This window comes from Limulus polyphemus, unplaced genomic scaffold (genome assembly GCF_000517525.1).
Source record: "Limulus polyphemus unplaced genomic scaffold, Limulus_polyphemus-2.1.2 Scaffold70, whole genome shotgun sequence".
NCBI lineage: Eukaryota > Metazoa > Arthropoda > Merostomata > Xiphosura > Limulidae > Limulus > Limulus polyphemus.
Window position 1 is genome coordinate 59,794 of NW_013665680.1, and position 23,308 is coordinate 83,101.

Genomic DNA, 23,308 nt, shown 5'->3' on the forward strand with positions numbered 1-23,308 from the left:
GTGTGTCTCATCGTGTGCCATCACTATAAGGGATTAGAGTATACTAAACTTTACACATTATATAAGCTAGACTAATATGACATTTAGGTGGTTCATTTAACTATTATACGTGATGTACATTTTTTGGGGGTGGTTAATGAAAGTGTTCCAAAATGTACCATTAACTTCTTGACGACCTAATACATCATGTTTTTCTTAGCGGAGTATTAAGATTGTTTAGCAAGAATTTTGTCCCTGTAATACATTTTAGATCAGAATTACACACACACATAATTAATGATAGTCATTAATTTGCAGCCAGTAGGGAAAAAGTAAAAAGTAAATTTTGATTTTGTATCCAATTTTAAAAACTGTGAAATGAAATTGTAGACTCATTAATTTCACTTTAAATATTTTGTATTTTTTTGTATAGTGCTTAACAGAATTGAAATATTAAAACTTCAGCTAAGTCCAGTATAAATCACTTTAAGATTACTTTGAAATTACAATAGTCAAGATGGGAATTTTTCTACATGGGACATGAGCTATGACAGTTCCGTTAAACATTACTGTGTTTGAGAGTCATTTGGGACAGATTTTCTTAACATCTTGTAAAATTTAAAACTGTACACCAATGTATCTCAAAAAGTACATTAAACATCAATTTCTTAGCTCTATTATAAACATAACATATTTTTTTACTTAAATAAAATATAGTTTAAAAATAATGATATACTTTTCATGTCATTCACATAGTTGTTGTTGACACATTATTTTAGAAATAACAAACAAATATTTCATATTTTAGTGCTTAATTTAGATTTCTTGTTTACAATAAACTGGATTTGGAATATACTCCAGGTGATCATTTCTACTCTTTTATCAGTATCTATTATAAAAGCTTTCTGTTTAACTAAATAATTAAAAACTAACTTCAACCTTCTTCAGACATTTTACCACAACATTAACATAATTAATATAAAACATCTTTAATACATAATTAAATAATTATAAGTACCCTTGATAATTGTTGTTCTACTTCTGCCAGTGCATCTAATGCAGCATTTTTTGGTCTCAGAATCTTCCATCAATGCCACTACATCAAAAACATTATCCAGGTAGGCAGATATTTGCACTTGAAGCTCTTCACTCTCACAGTGTCGGAGCATTTCTAAATATTCATCCAAGCCCAGTTGTGTGAATTCATACTGCAGGTGAACTCTGAAATTCACATCCTCCACAGAATGAACCACAATGTTAATGAACTGCATACAGGCCACCTACTCGTGTCCAAAATAAATCATTCTTAAAAGAAATAAAATTAATTCATATATAATATAACACAACTTATCCAAAAATTAAAAATCAACTAAGATAACAAAGAGAAAAAAATGTAAGCAATAGCAAAAACACACACACACACACACACAAAAGAAAAATAGAAAATGATGAAACAGTTTTAACCGACAGACCTATTTTAAACAAAATAATTTCCTTCCAAAATAATTTCACCTGATTAGGATTATACAAAAACGATTATGATACTGTGACAAACTAAAATAACATGTACATGAAGTAAAACATGAAATGTTTTGTAAGAAGGTGAGAACTGTAAAAACTGTACCATGAAGTCAATGCTGAACTCATCGTAAGTCATGAAATAATCCATTAGTGTTTTGAACCTTACTTCTTCACACGTAACTTCTTTAAATTTATTAAAAGCTTTTAGTATCATTTGATGTCCACCCTTAACCAGACAAATAGCTGCCAGGAGTTCCAGTACTAAGGCTTTGGTCCTGTAAAAGTGTAGCTTAATTAATTCTTATATACTTGTTTACAGTACAAAATTCATCAAGTGTTGAGTTGATAAAAATATATATACACTCACTGTTATACAAGGATGATATGATTAGTTTTTCATGTAAAATGTGTTCAATGCATCTTAAAATTAGTTTTAAATAAACCCAAACAAATGTCCAACTTGACTTTTGAAATACTGAACATAGAAAGATTAATTTCCCTCTTACTATGCTGTATAGTGGTATTAAAATACCTGATACAACATTAACAAATAAATAATTACACAAGATAACTATAATTCTGATTAATCTAACATGACAATACAACATTGGCTTAATAATAAGGTGTTTAGCATTTCCATAAAGAAAACCTCCTCTTCTCTAAAAAAAAAAGTCTTAGTACATACAAAAAGTTGTCTTTTAACATGTATTACAGAAACTAAAATTACTTTTGTTTTATTTGTACTACACAGAAATAAAGACTTGTGATTAGATTATTACTAGTATGTGAAAACAATATAACATTCACCCCACGTCTGTTTTTTAAGAAACAAATAAGAAAACATCTAAAATTTCCTAGAAAATATTTGTGTATATTTTTCAACGGAGTTCTTCAGGAACACACTTAACTATAAGCTTAACATGTCTTCAAAGCTATCCTTAAAATGTAATTGTAGTTACATCTACTGTTATAAATATCAAATACAGATGGTTTTTAGTTACAGTATGTATTTTTAATTTTGTACAATCATTTAGGATTATGGGCCAAAAATATTGTTAACATTTAGGGTACCTGCGTCATGAAAACATTAGTACACAGCTTACTCTGATTGAAAGTTATTATTATTGTAAAAGTGGTTTTTATTTTACACGAAAATAATGGTTAAATAATTGTTTCCTATTAAAATTATTGTCATATCTAGAGAGACACAGTGTTAAAAATTACACAGAAATTAATCGAAGTTATGTCTTGTAATTTTGATAACAAATTTAAAATCCTAATTCAACAGTTTCTGTGCATTAATATGGTCACCCAATTATTATTAGTTATACAGTGTAGCATCCTAATTGAAAACTGGTTGTTATTCATTCTTTGAATACATAAAAACAAAGTACTTTGTTCATAGTAAAAACATTACAATCTACTTATTTAAAATGATACATATAATGTAGCTTAAATGTAGAATAACAAAAATAATTCAACAAAACTGTTGTACCTACCATCACCCAAATAAATCAAAGCTAATAAATTTTGTAAGCTGTTATATCAATTTTAGATTTCAAGCCTAAAACAAAACTTTATCAATGATCTTTTTTAAATGGCTAACAAAATACCCAATTCTGAATATCTTAAATTCTATACAGTTTTTCTTAAAATGTCTTAATTAAAATAATTCATTTATAATATTTAACTTTTTGTGGGCTTCGATCAGTCATTTACACACTGATAACCTAAAATGCTTTTGGTGTTTGAATAACATGCAACTATACCCTTACAATTAATTATTCATTATTATTCAGCAGACTAGCTGTCAATTTATTTATGAGTTTTTTTTCTTTTCTTCACCAAAAAGTGTAACTTCATTGAAAAAAAAAAGAGAAATAATCCATGAATGATGTAGTGGTTCAATCTATTCTTTGATTCACTAAACCCTTTGTAGTAGACTAGTTTTGCTGAATAATACTACTGCTTGGAAGAGGGTGATATTAAAATAACCTTACGACAGCATTACTTATTATTACATATTTGTGGTCAAAATATTATTGAATAGTGAGGGTACCCAACTGATGAATCAATGCATTCTTATCATTGTGAGTTTAAGCCTTCCTTGTGCATTAATTTTTCACATTATGTATTTCTAGTCAATTTATTATACAGGTTCAGATTCATTAATTTATTATAATTACTTATTTTTGATCTATAGAGTTAACTTACCTTGACAAGAAGTTTAATTGTACTAATCACTGTACAGTCACGTATTAATAATTAACTTAATTTATTAATGATCAAGTATTACTTGTTAAAGAAAGAAATCTCACCTTAATTTTTTATGTGTGAGACTTAAGGTGATACAACTGATGGCTTCAGCGTGTTCAAAGACCATGTTGAATCCATTCTGAAAATTAAGTGTACTGATTTTTCTTTTACTTTGCTGTTTCGCTTTCTGGATGCATTAAGTTATTTCTTAATTGTCATAATAATTATAACTGCAAAGAACAATTTAAGATTTCATTTAAGTTACTTATTCGTTACAAAATAACATTTTAAAAACAGTTTCAAGATCAAACAGAACAGATTTCACCATGCACATAACGCTTGCAAGAAATTGTAACAAATTTATTAAGAACTAAATAACTTTCTTAGACTCAGAAAATAAATATGTCAAATTGAGATATTTTCTATAATAACTACAAATATTTTACCTATTTTATGCAAATAATCTTTTTTGTTCAACATAAAGTTACTAGGGTTACAAATGAGAAAACGATTATTTGATCTTGCGATATTTTACTCCTTAAAGTTCATTTTAAAATAATCTGAATTTTGTTTGCATACTAAATCATGCAGTACGATTCTAAAACACCAAAGTAAAGTTCTACGTCACTTACCAATAAGTTAATAGATACTCACTCCAGAAAGAATGTTAATTTATTAAATAAACAAACATGAAACAAGAGTATAAGATTACCACTGATATTTAGTAGATCTGCCTACTGCAATATTTAAGGCAGGAACTTGGTTATACCTCATACTCAGAAGATCTGAAATCTGGGCCTGTGAGATTCTGCCCCATTCCTGGGGAAGAACTTGGATGAGAATGTCCTAAAAAGTTGGTTACTTGGGATGTTTTTTGCAGGGAACAATCAAGCTAAAAATACTCTAAATATGCTTGATAGGATTCATATCTGGCATTTATCCTGGCCATTGGGAAGTTGTAATGGTCTAATCTTCAAGCCATAATTTTTTGATTTGGACTGAGAGAACAGGAGGATCATCTATTATGAAAACACTGCTCTGTCCATAAAGTTGGTATTTCATGGCATAGACAGAAAGAAGAACTTGTGACTTTACCTTCGCATACCACCAGCAGTGATCACCAACTGCTAAAATGGCAAACATAACATAACAGAAATATCACCATATATAGTCAAGGGCTTGTCTCCAAACACAGGTCATCTACTATCTTAGAACTGTGCAAATCTGGACTCATTGAAAAAAAATTAGTTTCAAAATGCAGGAGGGTGTGATATCATTAGTGATGCCCACTGCTGTTCTGTTAAGATGTGATAATGTCTGGAGTGAGGAGAGAATTCCATCCAGCTATGCTGCTATTGTAGTCCAGGCCGTGAACATAACTTCAGATAACTTTGGAGCACACCTGCAACTGTCCTGCTGTTTGAGATGAGTCATTCTTCCCACTTATCCTCATACCATGAAGAATCCATTCTGTTGGTTTTGGCACATAAGCCAAGCAGAAACTGTTGTTTTCTGATGAGATTGGAACTGTACTGTTAGCCTATTCACTCCCAATGTTCAACTATGCAAGTTTGTGAAAACACAGTTAATTCCTGGGATTTTTTGCATTCTGTGGTCTTTACTAAGCCTTAACTCTATCTATATACTATAGTTATTTGTGTATGATGTCAGAGAATGATTGACTTGTATTTTCAGGGGTGTTTATCTACTTATTGATGTGTTCATATAAGATTATACAAGGTATTTAAATGCATATAGGGCCATGTTACTGAATTTACATAAAACTAGCATCCAGAACTTTTTCATAATATACTTATTACTTCTATTTTTGGACAAACTGTCTATGAATAATATGATTGTTACATAATGTGTGATTCATCGTGAATCATAACGCCTTCCATGAATCAATATCCTATGAAATTTAAGAAGTTATCTGAGAAATAAAAACATGTTAGATGTAAATCTTAGTTACTCAGAAAACTACTAACAACTGTTTTACATAGTATGTGGATGAACAAGAATATATTCATAGGTTTAAGCTATTTTTTATTATTGTAATTATGCTGTGAAAGGATCGTTTCAAAACAAGAGCAACAAAGATGAGCAACATTTGAGTTTAGCAGAACAACCGGTTTTGACAACTGTGTAATATTTTGACGTATTTAAAAAACAAGAAAGTCACTATGATACCAGTAAACAAACCTTATTATTCATGATAGCCCTCAGACACATCACACAAACATGGATGTCATCTGTGGCCTCTCCCATGTTCAGCTTTGAAATATGTTTGGATGCTCTTCTCATTATTGAGGTATCTAACTGTAGTGCAGGACGGTGTGTGGTGGAAGAAGTGTATCCATTGGGAACAGATCCATTCTCTTGGCTGCATGACTCTTGGACTAAATGCTCATGTCTAGATAAAGTATTCATGTACATATATGTATATATACGTAATCAATGAGAGTAATAAAAATATTTAAATAAAATGGAACTGCAAGATTAATTATAGTAGATTCATTAAACTGTAATAACTACAACATAAGGAATTAAACCCCTTAAAAAAAGATTAGGTCCTTACAGGAATTTTTCTAGCCTAGTTGACATGTGGCCGAGGAGAGGATGATTATAGTGGCACTTCAAGTATTTACGTTTATTATTTGTAACATACAAAAATTATCTTTCACTGTCTAATAACTACATGCAAACTATGTATATTATAAGGTTAACAGAAGAAAGGAGTAAAACTATGTGGTAGTCTCATTCCTTAATTTGTTTTATCAGGTCAGAGTTGAATCTGAGAACTCTCCAATGCCAGGCAACTGCTTTACCAACTGAGCTGTAAGGTTAACTCATCAATACTTCCTAGTAAAGATATTTTTTTACCTATTCAGTCTACAACACCTAAATGTGCTTGTGCATGTATGGAATTAAAATTTCAGATGTTGCATATTAAAATACCTGGAGATCTTGAAGGTTTAAAAGTTATAACAAAGATCAATTACTGAACTCTATCAATAAAACTGACTAAATTAGATGGGCAAAACAATTTTTTATCATAGATAATATAAACTTCAACATTTCAAACCTATTCATCAAATTTAATCTTAATTAAAACCAAGTCAAGCATCATTACTCATTACTTTTTATCAACTATTAATCTTAAAATGTTGAATTACTGTATACTGTAACTATCATATTACCATCTACAGCCAAGCATGTTTTGGATAATATACAAACAAATATATATTCTAAATGCAAATGTTTAATATTCTTCATACCTCAACACCTTCAATCTAAAAGAAAGGTAGTCAATGAGAACATTCAAGCCTTTGTTTTCTTCATTTAAGAATTCTCTAACCCATCTGGAATAAAATAAGTGATCCAAAAAATAAAGTTAATAAAGTTGTTACTCTAAAACTATTTAGAATTTAAGTTTTCTATGCACACATCCAATACAAACATAGGTTTCCATCCTCTTGAATAAATTATGCAATGAAAATCATATGATAATACATATACATATTATTTGTTAGTATGTGTGTGTGTGAGTATACACATATGTACATTTATATATACCCTGTAAATACATCCCTCCACATATATTGTTATGATGTGTCCTATCATTGAGTGGGTACTTTTGAATTATTTGGTGATAATTATTTTTTTTAAGTTAATTATTTGATAATTATTTGGGTCAGAAAAGAAGTGTTTATCTGTAGTTAAGCACAATGCTCCACAATGGGCTATCTGTTCTGTACCCACCACAAGTATTGAAACCCGGTTCTTAGTTTTAGAAGCCCTCAGACTTGCTGCTGTGCCACATGGGGTCACCAGTAAAGACAAATTTGTAGAAAATCATTATTAGTTTATTGTGATGTAATATCACACAAACTAATTTAAAGAAGCTTCCAAAACAAAAATGGTAAGATTCTCTGTACTTCCACACTCCTAATTTCGTTTTTGCACAATTTAAAAAAGCTTCCAAAACAAAAATGGTAAGATTCTCTGTACTTCCATACTCCTAATTTCGTTTTTGCACAGTTTATTGAAATTTAAAAAGCTTCTCGCACGTGCTACTCTTTTAATCATATAAACTGATATAACTGATTCTTCTGGTAATATATAAAAAACAATATTACTATTTATAATATAATCAAATAATATTTTAAGTTAACAAAGAAATAATGATAATGTGATGACTGAAGATAAAGCACATGCTTATAAGATTTTAACTTAATTTAACAGCATATAACAAGGTGTTTGTTATACTTATCTAAACTTCTTAAAGAAGATAATTGTAGATAATATATTACATCTTTTAGAGAGCTACATGTGTATCTCTGTTTACTTTCTTAATGTTTGCCTAATTAGGATCAGTAAAACATGATTACATTATTTTATGTTAGATCCAATGACATACCAGTGAAAGATGCTTTCATTGCAAATTATGGGAGTAATGTCTTTAGAATAAACTTACACATCTTAATTCAGTTAGCAATTTTAATACCTTTTACTAGAATATTGATTTTTTTGATAGTAAGTAAAAAAAAAGTCACAAATGAGGAAAATGAGATATCATATGATTAGCCCTAATGGTTTACCTAAATCTTATCTCCTATAAACAGAGTTGAAATATTGGATCTGGCCATACACTAACTTACAAATATTATCATCACAACAGAGATTTTTTTTATTGTTTTTTCTATATTTAAGTTGTAGAAAAAACCAGCATATATGTTGTAAATTTTGGAAACTATAGTTGGTTTAAATACACTTACTCAATATTGTTGGTTCGTAGGGAGATCTCCAAATCACGGAGATTTTGAGTTGAGGTAGCATCTCCTACACATCTTCTTCTCTGTAGTGAAAATAATTATTAGTGTGAATATTATCCTAAACTCTACACTTGTATTTCATTTACTTAACAAAAAGAGATCCAATTAAGTATCAATTATTATCTTGTATAAAACAAATCTTTAAAATACAGTAAGTTAATTTTATATTTATTCTATACTATTAAGCATTTTTCAGTCAGAAGTAAATACTGGAATTATATAGTTACAGGAAACAGTGAGTGAAATAAATTTATTTTAAAGGAATTCTTCATGACACTTATTAAGCCTCGTATTTATGTTAACCCATATGTTTATTATTCTGCCTACCAAAAGGAATAAACATATATGTGGCATATAAAAAATGTATTTATATGTGAATACAAATGCTACTTAACATACAAGACAATACATATATATGAAACAACAAGTCCTGTATATTTTATTACTTGAATATTTATGTACCATGCTTCATGTGTATCACCTCTATGTACCATATTTAAACAGGATGTTGGTGACTATGGTTTTTCACATTCTCTTCTCCTAGAGACATAAAGAATTTCCAATATTGTTACATTCAACCATTTAGATTGACCCTTGACATAAGTCAACCTCTGTCTTCCATGGTCTCTCCTTCCTTCAATCTTTCTAGTTACAACAAGACTTTCAATTTCTTCTTTCGTCATAATGTGTCCGAGAAACTCCAATTGTCTCTTTCTCATGTTAGTCTGCAGTTTCCTCCTATAACCTGCTCTTGACAGAATATTTTTCTTTGAGGTGTGACTTGTCCAACGTACCTTGAAGATGGTACATTATATACTAGGTGTTTTCATCTTCTTGTTTTCATGTATACAAGTGTATGGAGGTTTAAAGGTAGAACACTGGCTAAGGAAGTGGTTAGATTAATTTTGCTATTTGTTCTGTGTCCTTATCCTAAGGTATCACATGCACTTTCTCCTGGAAAAGATTGCTGTAAAGTAGAACACACAGTGTTAAGCAGGCAGCTATCTTTTCCATAGGCATGTCAGGTGATACCTTGATGATATATATTTATATATATACTTCCTTATTTTTGGACTGGAATGACCAAAAGTGGTACAGGTAGTGTACATACCCTAGGAAGAATAGCATTGTAAAACTGTGTATATAATACTCAGTTTTCTTAATCTGTAGCATATCTTTATTGATTCCTACAGAATTAGAGATCCACAGATTTCAATAAGCTCTAGTATAACTAAATGTCTTTTGTTTACATACTTGTTATCTTGGATTGTTTTCTGTTGAATAAAGACGGTTTCACATTGTGTTAAATCTCTTTCTTTCTCATGTACAACACAGTTTAACTCTACAGTACATTTTTTATCAGACCTCTTGTTATTTGCAGATTCTGATAAATCTGGTGAAAAAAATAGTTTATCTGGAAGTACAGCACTAAAATTTGTAGGAATTGTTTACATTTTAGAATATGAATACTTTAACAAATTTATTTCATAATGATCAAGAGAATTTAACACAACTGTTTAATTTTTTTATTTGCATAAACCAAGGAATGATTTTTACACACAAAAAATACAGCTTTGAGCTATGCTAGGGGTAAGTGTACAGTTTTGTCTTGGAGTAGTGTAAGGCAACAGTGTTAAACATGATCAAAAAGTATCTCCATCTTCTACAACACATCTGTTCAACTGGCAGATAGAGAATGAAATGGGTATTCAGGCTATTGTATACAAAGACATACTTGGTCAAGTCTCCAAACATAGCTCCTAAAGATTTTGGTGCAATCGAACTGTTAAAATAAGCACTGAGAAACTATCACCCTCATACACTAGATGGGTTATGGAATGTGTGCAGAGAGGAATAGCATGCTTTTGACACAAACCTTAAGACAGAGCCTTTTAAAATAGTATACTTCACTGACACAAGTAGGTAATAACATCTGTGATTTTAAAAACTTTACCACAAACAGACATCAATATATACACATATATCTTACCCATGAACTTTTTGATGCCTTAGGATCAAGATATGTTTTCAACTTTTGTAGATAATAAGCTGGAGGTTCTTTAGGTGTAACTTTTTCCTAAAAAGATGTTTAAAAAAAAGTTGGATCACTACAGTTTGAACAGTATTAGATTAAGAGAATAATTTGGAATTGTGCCATCTCAGGTACAATTTTATATTCAAAAGTCCAGCAACTGCTGAAAAGCAGTATTTAGAACATAAAAGGTACTAAAGACAATCAGCTGATAAGAAAAAACAAAATTCTTTTACATGGACACTATGAAAATAAATACTGCTTTATACAAGTTGTAAGTCAAAATATGTTTGTTTGTTTGTGTGTGTGTGTGTGTGTGTGTGTGTGTGTGTGTAACAAGAAAGAGATTTTGAGATATATTTAACACTTAAACATAATTTACATAAACCTTTTCCTTCATACTTTACCTTGAATAGGAGTTTTTATAAACAATCAAAATGTTATTACTGTTGTTTTGATCAAAAATTAACTAGAAAGTTATTCAAAGCAAATCTAAAAACATTACAAAGCTTACCCAGAAACAAAGTAAGCATATAAATGAAATAACAAAAACTTTACACAAACAAGTAATACACTAAATTAAGTAGCAAATAAACTATAAAAACTTACGATACTTAGGAAGCAAAAATCACTGTTACAATATTATGTTGTTTTTAAAACATGACACCAAAATACTAACAAAACACAAAAAAGTACTATAAGTCACCTGGTCACATATCATGTCCCATTTCTTCTCATCATCATATTGTTTCAAGACTTTAGCTTTGTCAGGTGGTAGATCCATGGATGCCTGCAATAAAACAAGACTAAATGTAGTATAAAATCTATTTGTATGCATAGCTTCAACCGAACAAAATTATGATAAAGCAGCTGTTTCTCTGATATTTTTATTATGGACTGCAAACATGAAACAAATGTACAGTTAAAAAAAAAAGAGGTTATATATATTACAAGATGTTTTCATCGAGGGAAAAGTTACAAGACAAGAAAAATAAGCTAACCTCCTGACTCACATACACATAAAAACTTATTCATTTATAGCTGAAAAATATATAAGCAGACTTCCCAGTTTGAATACTGGTGATGTAACAACTTGTTAATTATTGGATTTTCTTGCTATAAAGATATTTTTTTACAACTTCAAAAGAGGTAACAGTTTGTGTCTTTGTTTTTATGCACAGCAACTTGAGGTATATCTTGTGGATATATAAATAGAACCATTTCTACATAAAACTTAAATTACAAACCCAAAATAGACGAATATATAATCTACCATAACTTTCCATGAACAAGGAGTTTGGAAACTTTTAGTCAAAAGTGTTCAACATAAACTAACTATTCTCTCTTTGGATTTGGTTTGGAATTTTTTTGCTCATTATTTGGTAGTTACCTTAGCATGTAAAATTTTGCAAACATGTTGTTAACTCACAGAAGAAATAGGTTTTTCACACTTGTTTATGATATAAAACATTGTTAAATTTGTATCAGCTCTTAAACTTTGCAGAGCAGACTGGAGGATTAAGATCATGTTTAGAAAAAATAAATGTGTGTGTGTGTACTGTAAAATGATACTACAACAGTTACACACACACACACATATATATATATATATATATATATGGTTGGAAGATTTAGAAAAAGACAAACTTGCTTTTCACGGCAGAAAGTACCATCGTTTTGTGAGAGCTGTGTGTTGATCAGTACTGCAACGGCCAAAATATCGGCTTGACATAAGAATAGCTTTTCGTCTTTATATAGTAGATATTATAGTCACATTGCTAAAATATCATTAAAAAATCTTAAAGTATAACTAGCTTATTTACGTATTGATATGTTTTACTTATAGTATAAATAACCTAACAAGCTACATACCTCAGCACTGGAAACAATAGTAGTAGCACACACATAAATAAACCACCATAGGTACAAAACTTCAGTGAGAACTTTAAAATTTTTGAAAACAAAAGTACCTTGTTATCAGAGCTAGAGCTGGGAAATTAACTTGATTACCTGTGAACATCAGTTACATCAATTTATATACTGAAAATAATCAACTAATCAATATTAGTGTTTCCAATTACTATTGTTTTCAATTATTCCAACTATCAAAGTAATCAGAATATTACCATAATGATTTGTTATTAATTTTTGATTAAGGTTGTTTAGCTTATTTGATTAGTGTCACAACTCCCAAAAATAATCACCAAATCAAAACTTGTTTTCTGATTATTACTATTTTTAATTATTTCAACTATCCAAGTCTTATGTGAAAATAGTTGATTAATAAGACAGACAAATTATTAGCAAACTACACTAATTGCCCCTCTCTAATCAGCACTGCAAAAGGATCTGATGATTCAATTGTGTTCTCTACAATTCTGTCTATAATGTTTGATATCCATGTATATATTTATACAGACACACACACTCCATCTTTCAAATTAACTTGTTTTAATTTTCTTTTCTACATTTAAATTGTCATTGAATTAAGTTCATAGATAACATTGATTCTGGTTTTCTTATAAAGTTCATTGTGATGGGTAAATGCTTCAGATTATTACATCCAAAAAGGGCTCAAGTTAATTTCTTATAAATAAATGTTTGTTCAACCTGTTTTTATATTACACAAATTATTTTTCCCTATACTTTATTCAGAGAATTCATCTTATATATATATACATTGAGAACCACAGTGTCTGTCTGAGCAATTGTCTGTCTCCCATTTAAAAAGCTGCACATGCAGACAAAGCTCAACATTCACTTTTGAAATGACAAGAGAACAAGCAGGAATAATGTTGATGCCAAATTTTATTTCGCAAGCAGGATATTCTACACTAAATTGTTAAGAATTAATCACACTATCATTCACGTTTCAAAATGTGACTTAAGTAAAAGAATAAAAATGTAGATTTACCATATGTTATTGTTGAGTGGCTCTTAGTATGACTGAAATGCTCAAGAATTACTTTTCGCAGTGGGCAGTATAAGTAGCTCAAAGCTTTGGCTCTGAGAGAAACCAAAAGTGCAACACAATTAATCTTTTTTAAAGTCCATGAAATAATTTAAATTGATAGGTTAACTTAAACTTTTCCCATTAAGGGATAGGTACTTTTGCTGGATTAATTTAAAATTTTCCCATCACTGGGGATGGCTACATTTGCTCGTTTGACTATAATGAGTAAAATAGTCATGAATTTCACCATTCCATAAGTAGTTTAATTCATGTAAAGTTTTCTAAATTTTCATTCAGGTGTTCTGCATGTTGTATAGTATGTCATTTTTGTAAACAAATGTCAAAAGATTGTAAACATGTACTAATCCTTTTACCTAGGTAAAGCTTGCAATTTCCAATGGCTAAAAATTCATATAATTTTAGCCTTGTGCCTGATCCATCTGAGTAGAGGTAAATCCATCTTAAAGAGTGGCACAAGTTCTTGTATATTGATACGAGTTAAGCCCTTTTTCTCTCCTATAAAAGTTATTTGTAATAGTTGGTGGAAAATAAGAGCATTGGATTCTGGTACATCACACTTTAATGTTTTCTTTTAATTTAAGCAGGAAATCAGAATTTCCTTTGTCTTTGACCTATGTGGATGAAATAGAATTCATTGTCTTTATCCTGTATGGATGTTTAAGGAAAACCTTTCAACCTAGCCACCAGTAAGAGTCAAAGGAAAACTGTAAGCCAGCCATTCAGCATTAAGACTTTCATGCTATTTGTGAATAAAGATTTTGTTCACTTCTCCTTGTTTGTTTTTCCTTTTTTCCCAGAGCTCAAAATTATTCTCTGCAGTACATTACATAAATGTGTATTTTACAGATATATTTAAACTTGTTTGTCAGCATCAGCGTACAAAAATACCACATGATAAAATATCTTTGGGAAGAAGATGCTTTAAAAAATCCACATTAGAAGGTAGATGACCGAAATTAATTATATATAGTATATGAACACAAAAAAGAAGATCAACAGTATTCATTCCTGCATAAACTTACTACATGACCCATGTACAGAACATGCTATTACTTAAACAGTATTACAAGTCAATAAAAGATTCAAAAATATAACTATAAGAACCATTCCATGTAATTAATGAGAGCCAGAAAAGTAGACATTAAATGCATAATATGAAACAGAACAAAGAAGTAAATGGTCTTCAAAATGGCAGTGATTATAAAGCTTGAATGTAATACATCTTATTTACATGTTAAACTAAACTTGTATGAATTTGTCAATAGAAATATATGTTATGACATTTTAAGCTGTAGAAACAGAATTTAAGAATATTTTTGATTAACAAGACTATCTGTATGCTATAAATATTATAATTTATCAAGTGTTTCGAAACAAGACTGAATACATTTATTGAAAAAAAAAACAAAAAACAGTGAAATTTTAACACCTGCCAAAAGTGACCAAATCACAGCAAAATTTGAAGAGAAAACAAATCACTTGATTTTGGCCATATTTTATATTATGCCAATGACACTTAAGTGAGTGTGAAGTTTTAACCTTTCAATTCAAATATATTAAAAAAATGTCCTTGTTTTTATTGTGTGAATTGAAAGAACAATTCAATAAATACATGCACATAACATCTAATCAAACATATTTTGATAAACAAGTCTGTTTGCATTTTTAAAGGCACAGTATAATGTATGGTCATTTTCAAAGTGAATCAAACTAAAACAAATAGATAATATTTTAATAAAGTAGAAATATGGTGTAAGTGATTTATAATTTTGAAACATGAATTTTATTAGCTAACATAAGTGGTTTAAAAATAAACTTCCAAATGATTAGATAGCTGTTGCTATTTTTTTCTTATGTAAAACTAATTTATTACAAATACATCTTATGTAAAGGCATATACAAAAATCATAGCTCTGATCATATGTGCATCAATTACAATCTACTTTAAAAGATGTGTAAAACACAGTAAACCCCCAATTTGTACATTTGTACTTTAAAACATCAGTGACAACAGATTATTACCAAGATAATAAGATAAGCAAAATGTATGTTATTAGGACAAAAGACCAAATTCCAAATACAGTGCACTGTAATACTTTTCATTTGAACTCTTCTTTGTGGAGCTGGGATATTAGAGTAATTTGTTAAATAATTAACTGTTGGACTAATTAAGTGATTACATTCAACTAATCAATTATTCTCATGAGACACCTATTGAAAACAAAACTTATACACGCAATGCGTGTATTTGCGTTTTGATACACGCAATGAACAGAGCAGCTTTGTGTTTAAGAACAAACAAACATAATGGCAATATTTCAATTATTTGGATAGTTGGAATAAATGAAAGTAATAATAGTCATTAATCCTAGTTTTGATTAGTTGATTATTTAGAGTTGTGACACTAAATCATTAAGCTGAACAAACCTGAATTAGTCAAAAATAATAATAAAATTCATAATGGCAATATTTTAATTCCTGGATAGTTGGAATAATCAGAAACATTAATTCCAGCTATCTGGTTATTATTGTGACATTACTCAATTTAACTATAATTGTAAGATAATCTTCCAGCTGTACTTCTTTGCATTTTATTCTTCTACCATATCCAGCTGGACCAGGCCTCAACAGATCCCACGCACCAGGTCGCCATGGGGACAAAAATTTCATTGTGGTACCTAGTATTTTCTCCCATTTTTTTCGTGCATAGGGATGTGCTAAATAAAACTCGAATCTAGAACAATTCTGGACTCTTGGAAGTCTGGAATTATTTTTGCACTCTTCGAGTCTGAAATTAAATTTCGCACAACACATTAATAATTTTGAGTCATTTTTGTTTTTTTTCTTTCTCTCAATTCAACCAAACAGTGCAAGTATTTAGGCTTAGATGGGACTAAAGGCAGTTAGTTCAGGCAATACTATCGAGTGGTTGTCGATATCATGTGATTGTTAGCATGCTGTGAAAGTAAATAAATATAGCTCCCATTTCCCAGTACAAACAGTAGTGAAGGTAGGTTAGGCCTTTGCTTATCATTATACAATGTTGCAGTGATGAGTAGATTAGACCTATTCTGATACAACCTGCTTGGCCTATTGATATTGTAGTGATTATTTTTATTTTATTTTCATTCATTGCAAGAATCTATCTAAGTTATAGTTAATTAGCCTACTATTTTAATAATTGCAAATATTGAAGTTTAACTTTAATATATGTTATATAATAAAGTTTAACAATCAGCCCTTTGTTTTTAGTATACAACTGTATGTCTCATACCATTATCACACAACTGAATCAAAATATATTCCATAACTTTTCTATATTTGACCTCGCTCCTAGATCTGAAAATATTTGTTGAAACCTGAGTTAGACATAACCTTAAATAGGTTTTCAATCATTCTTCCCTATCAAGCCAGACACAGCCTTAAGTAGCTCTTTTTACTGAATACCATCCATACGTATATATACACAGTATAGTTCAAAATGTGAGCCCAGATGTTTTAGAAATAAAAGACTAGAGTTCTCATATTATCGTCCATATACATATATAAATCAAGCTCATGCCATCACATACTTCCTGTTAGAGGAATGTGACATCATAATGGAAGGAGATGTGAAAATTGACACATGCATGAAGTGAGAATTACATATATCAACATTTCTTATTTAGACCACAAAAAAAGAAAAGAAAAATTTCTGTTGTACAGTTAAATGTAAATATGTGTGTGTGCTGTAAATCTGGCTCATTAGTCAGGAGCACTCTCCTGTCTTTCAACTCTTTGAACATAGCTTTAGGAAGCAAATATGAGACATTTATTCTCATCAAATAAAGGTTTTCTAAGTAATGTGTTTTACATTTTTTATTTGAGTGATTTACTTCAGTTGAAAATTATGAGTTTATTGTATTTTTTTCTGGTAATTATTGTTAGGATTTTATGTACAAGCTGGATTCTTTACAGTAGATGACTGTGACTTGTTGATGATAAACTTCAACAATAAACAAACAGCACACAGTCCATTTGTTTTAAAATAATATATTAAAACAAGTCAAACATATATACAAATGTTTGTTACACTGTTGGTTATAACAGTTATATCCAGAGCTTTAGATAATTGTCTCTTTTTCATCTGTGTAAATCTCTTCTTAAACATAAGCAGAACTTCCACTTTTATTTCACTTTTATCCTTTAGAAGCTTTTTAAAGAAAAGTAAGTGTAATTTTTGGAGAACCATAAAAGAAAGCCATGTAAATTGGATGTGCAAATTTTAAAAGTTCATAACTTCCCATTAGTGTTACTTTTGACAATTTCTTCTTTTCCTTAACGCCCATGTCCTATATACAAAAATACATGACAACAAAACAGTTCGGTAAATTTGTTTAAATTACGAGAAAAAACAACAACAACCTTGCATAGATGAATTCTCAAAGTACATATAACATATTTTTTACAATCACATGTTATTTTTGAAAACTTCTTTGTACGTACAATGTTTCAACATAAACTAAAATCCACTATCTGCTGTGGTCAGATGTTGCATTTTAAAGACTAAAAACAATAAATACTTCATACTATGTATACAAGTACATCTACTACTGTGTGTACATATATATATATTAAATACATAAAGATTAACAAAGAAAGAAAACTGGTCTATATAAACAATTCAAATATTCTTAGAATTGCTTCATGTAAAATGGCATGGTTTATTATAAGTACACAAGGTGCATGCACAAGGGGGTGGGGTTCTTTCCATCATGTGTTAGAAGAATGCTAACTAATAATGAACAAAACCATTTGACCCGTTGAGGTAAATCATCTACTAACAAAAAAAATCAAAGGAAAAGAAACTAAATTCATGTGTTTATAGCAAATCAGCTATCAAAAAAATTCTATCAATTTAACATAATAGCGTTCAGGACATAACAAAAAATAATTCCATAAATTCATAATTCTAACAGTGAAATATATTTGTTTTGTTGGGTGGAGGGTGACTTTGATTAGCTAATATTCTATATATATATATATATATAAATGTAAATCAATATATAGTTACCCTTTTCATGCAGCTAAAAACTTGGCTGGATGCTTTAGGCTTTTCTGATCAATCACACTTAAATCTAGAGCTTGGCTTTTTGGTTTAATTTGATAGTCAATCAAACATTGGGCTCATTAATCGATTATTCTCACATGAGAGTTGTATATTTTTAATGATGCTGATATTTTTACACATCTTCCTTTACGAGCACTGACTTGACATAACTGTAGTATGAATAACTCTGATGACCTCTCAATATTTGTTACAGTTTGGAAGTATATCCCTACTCTGAAGTTTTGCAGAAAAACTGTTGTAAATTGGTACCTACTGTGATTGCAGATACTTTGTGACCAGTAATTATCACTTTGTTTATTGTTCTGTTTACCCCCTATTTGACTCTCTTAGAATCATGTAAGGATTAATGAATCATGTATAATAGATAATACATGTTTTTTTTAAGAAATTACAGTTTGGATTTGGAATGTGAATGTGAATGTTTGTATTACTGATTAAATTGTGAAGATTGGTCTAGATAAAACATTATCCAAATTGTGAATTATCCACATTTTTAGTGTCTAGACTAATGAGGTTCACTGTATTTCTAATATTTGGAGAGTTGGAATAAACAAAAACAAATATAATTATTTGGAAGTACAAATTACAAAAATTTTCTTGATATTAATTGATTTAATCATAATTTAAATCAATTAGTTATTTTTGTGAAACTAATTGATGTAAACAATGCTCATATGTAACTGATTATATCAACTAATCAAGTTAATCACCCAGTTCTAGTTAAATCCTTCCTTTTTGTTGAACACCATTAAGCTTCTCTCATAAGAAGTAACAAATCAAGAGCATAACCTTTACACTTCTCTACTGAAACTTAGTTTTCTATATTCATACCGTTACGCTACTGCACATAAATGTAAGACACCAATGATTTTTTCTGAATAAGAAGTAAAAATCTTCATATAATTGGTATATTCATAGCATTTCATTAGCTACTGTATTTCAAAATTTCACTGTCCAAGACGTTATTGAAATTATTGACACAAATAATGAACTACAAAGAAATAGCAGAATGTTGACACATACCACTTCATAATAATTCTCCTTGTTACCTTTTAAAGTGAGCCAATTTTCTTTCCATTTCTTTAATCTTTCAAATTCATAACTATTCCACTTAAAAGTGGATCCTTATATATATATATCAAATATTTTCTGGAAGCCAAGATATACTACATTAAGTGAGGAACTGTTCTACAAATAAGTTTTAGTATTAGAAGACTTAAAATATTTTGGTATGACAAGGAAAAAAAAACCATACTAAGAATTATTAATGCCAAGTTTCCAGTTAGTTTTCTGCATAATTTTTGACAGTAAATCCCAACACCTTACTAAATTTACAGAAGTCAAGCCTCATCTTTCAAATATCAGGTATTGCCCAGTATCAAGAGATCTTTGAAAATAATTATTAAAATACCTATTATCTATTTGTACACTTCAGATCTGTAAACTTTATTTTTTAGGTGATTCTAAAGCTTTTCTAAAATTATTTTTCTAATATGAATAGAATTTCTTAGAAATGCCTCAGGCGATTAATGAAAAAAAAACTGATTGGCTAAGAAATTATGTTTCATTACTGAAAACACCATGCACGTTTTGTTAGCTACACAATCATATTTCTTTCCTACATAATAAGGTTCACTTTCCAGTCTCATTATATCATATTGTATACTAATATCATACATTTACTTTCCTGTATTCTTTTTTCGCCACAATTATTGTACATGTATAAACCTTCAATTCAAATCTGGCATTCAAGCTACAATAATTTCATAATTCTTCATAGCCTTAACAACAGCTATCTTGACTTTCTTACAGTTCAGTTACCTGAGCATCCTGTATTATACTCCACATAGTAAATTCCATAATCTTGTAAGCTAGAGATGTTTAAGTTATTATAAATTATATATTAATTTTTTCATTCATCCATCTAGGAATAAGTTCTTGGCTGGGATGCAAGATTTGTGTAGGATTACATTTATTTTCATCAAGCTTAACTAAAGTATAAAACATATTTTACACTTCATCAACACTTTTTCCTCATTCAGATTAGATACCAAATGTTTCTTACAACACGTCATATAGTTTCTGGATGCGGATTATCCTAGAAATGGAGACTTATAAAACCCACAACTATATACAGATGGAAGGATTCCAGTTTCAATTTAAAAACCTTATCTGGCTAAAATCTGGAACAGTTAAAAGATATATGAATAAATAGTTTTTAAGTTCCATAACTGTTAAAACACACACACACATACAAAAGGTGTGCAATAATGTTGTGATTGCTAGTAGACATGTTTATTCACAACCAACTTCTCTTCTGTAACCAGAACATGAATGGCCTACAAATAGCATCTTCAATAATAGAATCTTTTGTATGTTAAGTAATGTAAAAAATTCAACACAAACTCATGCAAGGAAAACTGATTGACTCAGTCAATTTCTCTAAACTTAAAAGCTACCATAGTAATACATGTAAATATGTTTGAATTTACACAGTTTTAACCATATCTTCTTCAACAATCAGATTAAGAAAAATATTTACGAATAGCACCTTTCCAAATAGAATCTTTCAGATGCATTTGAAACATCATTGTTTCTTTACTGATTTAGTAAATCAGAAATTAAGTCTATATCTTTTGCTCTAAATGCCAGGTTTTTACATCCAGCATTATTTGTTCTGAAAGCATCCTGAGCATTATATGGTACTATTAGAATTGACCTGGTTCAAGCAGTTATTAATAATTTCATGGTAACTTGATAAAGTCCAGACAAGAATTTCCCTGGGGATTTAAAAGAGGTCAAAGATCAGAAACATGAGCACCCCTCTCTCTCTTTCATTTGTGATAGGTGAACAGACAGTGGACAGGAGCCTCAGAATTGGAAATTTTCTAATATTACTTTTATTTCTAAAGTCAGGGGAGTGATATTAATTGCCTTGGAAGTTATAGGCTAGTTAATAGTTAGCCTTATTTCTGTAATGGGAAAATTCTACAGTTTAAAAATAGAAGATTTGAAAAATTATTTAATGAAATATGATATCTAAAAGAAACTTAGAAAGACAACATGGGTTCACCAAAGGAAGATTTTATTTACTAATGAATTTTTAGTTTATGACATGTATATGCCATATAGACAAACTGTGGATATGTCCGAATGTTATTAAAATTAACGGTATGGCAGAGACAGCAGGACTGACGAATGGTAATTTCAAATGATTCCTTCTTTAGATAGTGATTCTTTTCAAGACATTGTAGGTGCATCACGATCTAGTTTAATAATTAAGTACAATTATATACATATAATTAAAATTTACCTCATATCCATTTAAACAATAAAAAACAACAACATCAATTTATATATATTTTTCAGGGTCTTTTGTATTCACTTACTAAAATTTTTGTAAACCTCCTTTCCAATTCATTTCTCTCCGGCATAGGCATCTTAAAATGTTCAATAGACTGAACAGCTGGATGATACTTTGTAGAACGTAACAATACGCCTTGTTGGCCTGATGTTAAAGCACATTGAGAAGGTGAAGGACTTGATTCCTTATGCAGATGGGAACTTCCCGAATTCCCCATAGTCAATTCGGTTTCTGGTTCACAAAAGACACAGGCAAATTTAAATCCTTTACGAATGTCAGTACCTTTCATTAGTAAAACTTAGTTTAACAATAACAGTCAGATTCACTGTAAGAACAAAAATATGAAACGATAATAATAAAATTGCAATTGATACAACTTTGTCCAAGGTCTGAAACTTCTAAGTTATAATTTATATGACACAAAAAACATACTGAACTATGGAGAAACCACAACACTTAACTATACCCACTTAAAGTAAGACATCTTTTAGTTTTATTATTTGTTACTTTTATTACAACCACATTATTACGTAGGTCTATGTTTATTTTTTATATTTTCGCAACTTTGTAAAAATGCGCAAGCGCTAAAATGACGTAAATAAAATTCATCCAATGAGCTTCTCATGCTATTTTTTCAGACCTCGCGCGCATGAGATAAACAGTGTTTATATATATATATATATTAATATCCAACAGTGAATTAACTGGAAACAAACTTTCAAGTTATCTGGACGTAACCTCAAAATTACCAGAAATAAATCCAGAATGGATTTAAAAAATTTAGACAAACAACTGACTACTTGGTCAGATTAACAGAAACCATTACTGAGAGCTTGAACAAAAACGAATGCACTGTCCCATGTTTTCTCGATATCGAGAGAGCATTCGACACTGTCCATACGTTCCGTATTACTGAATTGGACCTACCATGCGAAATTATTGGCTGGTTATCTAACTTTTTGGAAAATATAAATTGTAAAATAAATGTTAGGGGAACCTACTCGGAATCATTCAGTCCAGAGGCAGGCGTCCCCCAAGGAGGGGTAGTTAGCCCATTATATTGTTTGTTTATTTTGAATTTCGCGCAAAGCTACACGAGGGCTATCTAATTTAGCGGTTTAAGACTAGAGGGAAGGCAGCTAGTCATTACCACCCACCGCCAACTCTTGGGCTACTCTTTTTACCAACGAATAGTGGGTTTGACCGTCACATTATAACGCCTTCACGGCTGAAAGGG

General features: G+C 29.9%; 1 pseudogene; it reads right to left on the minus strand.

Moving 5' to 3' along the window:
- Positions 1-22,538, minus strand: part of LOC106465686 — a 58,581-nt pseudogene extending 36,043 nt beyond the window's left edge.
- Between the last annotated feature and the right edge of the window lie 770 nt (positions 22,539-23,308).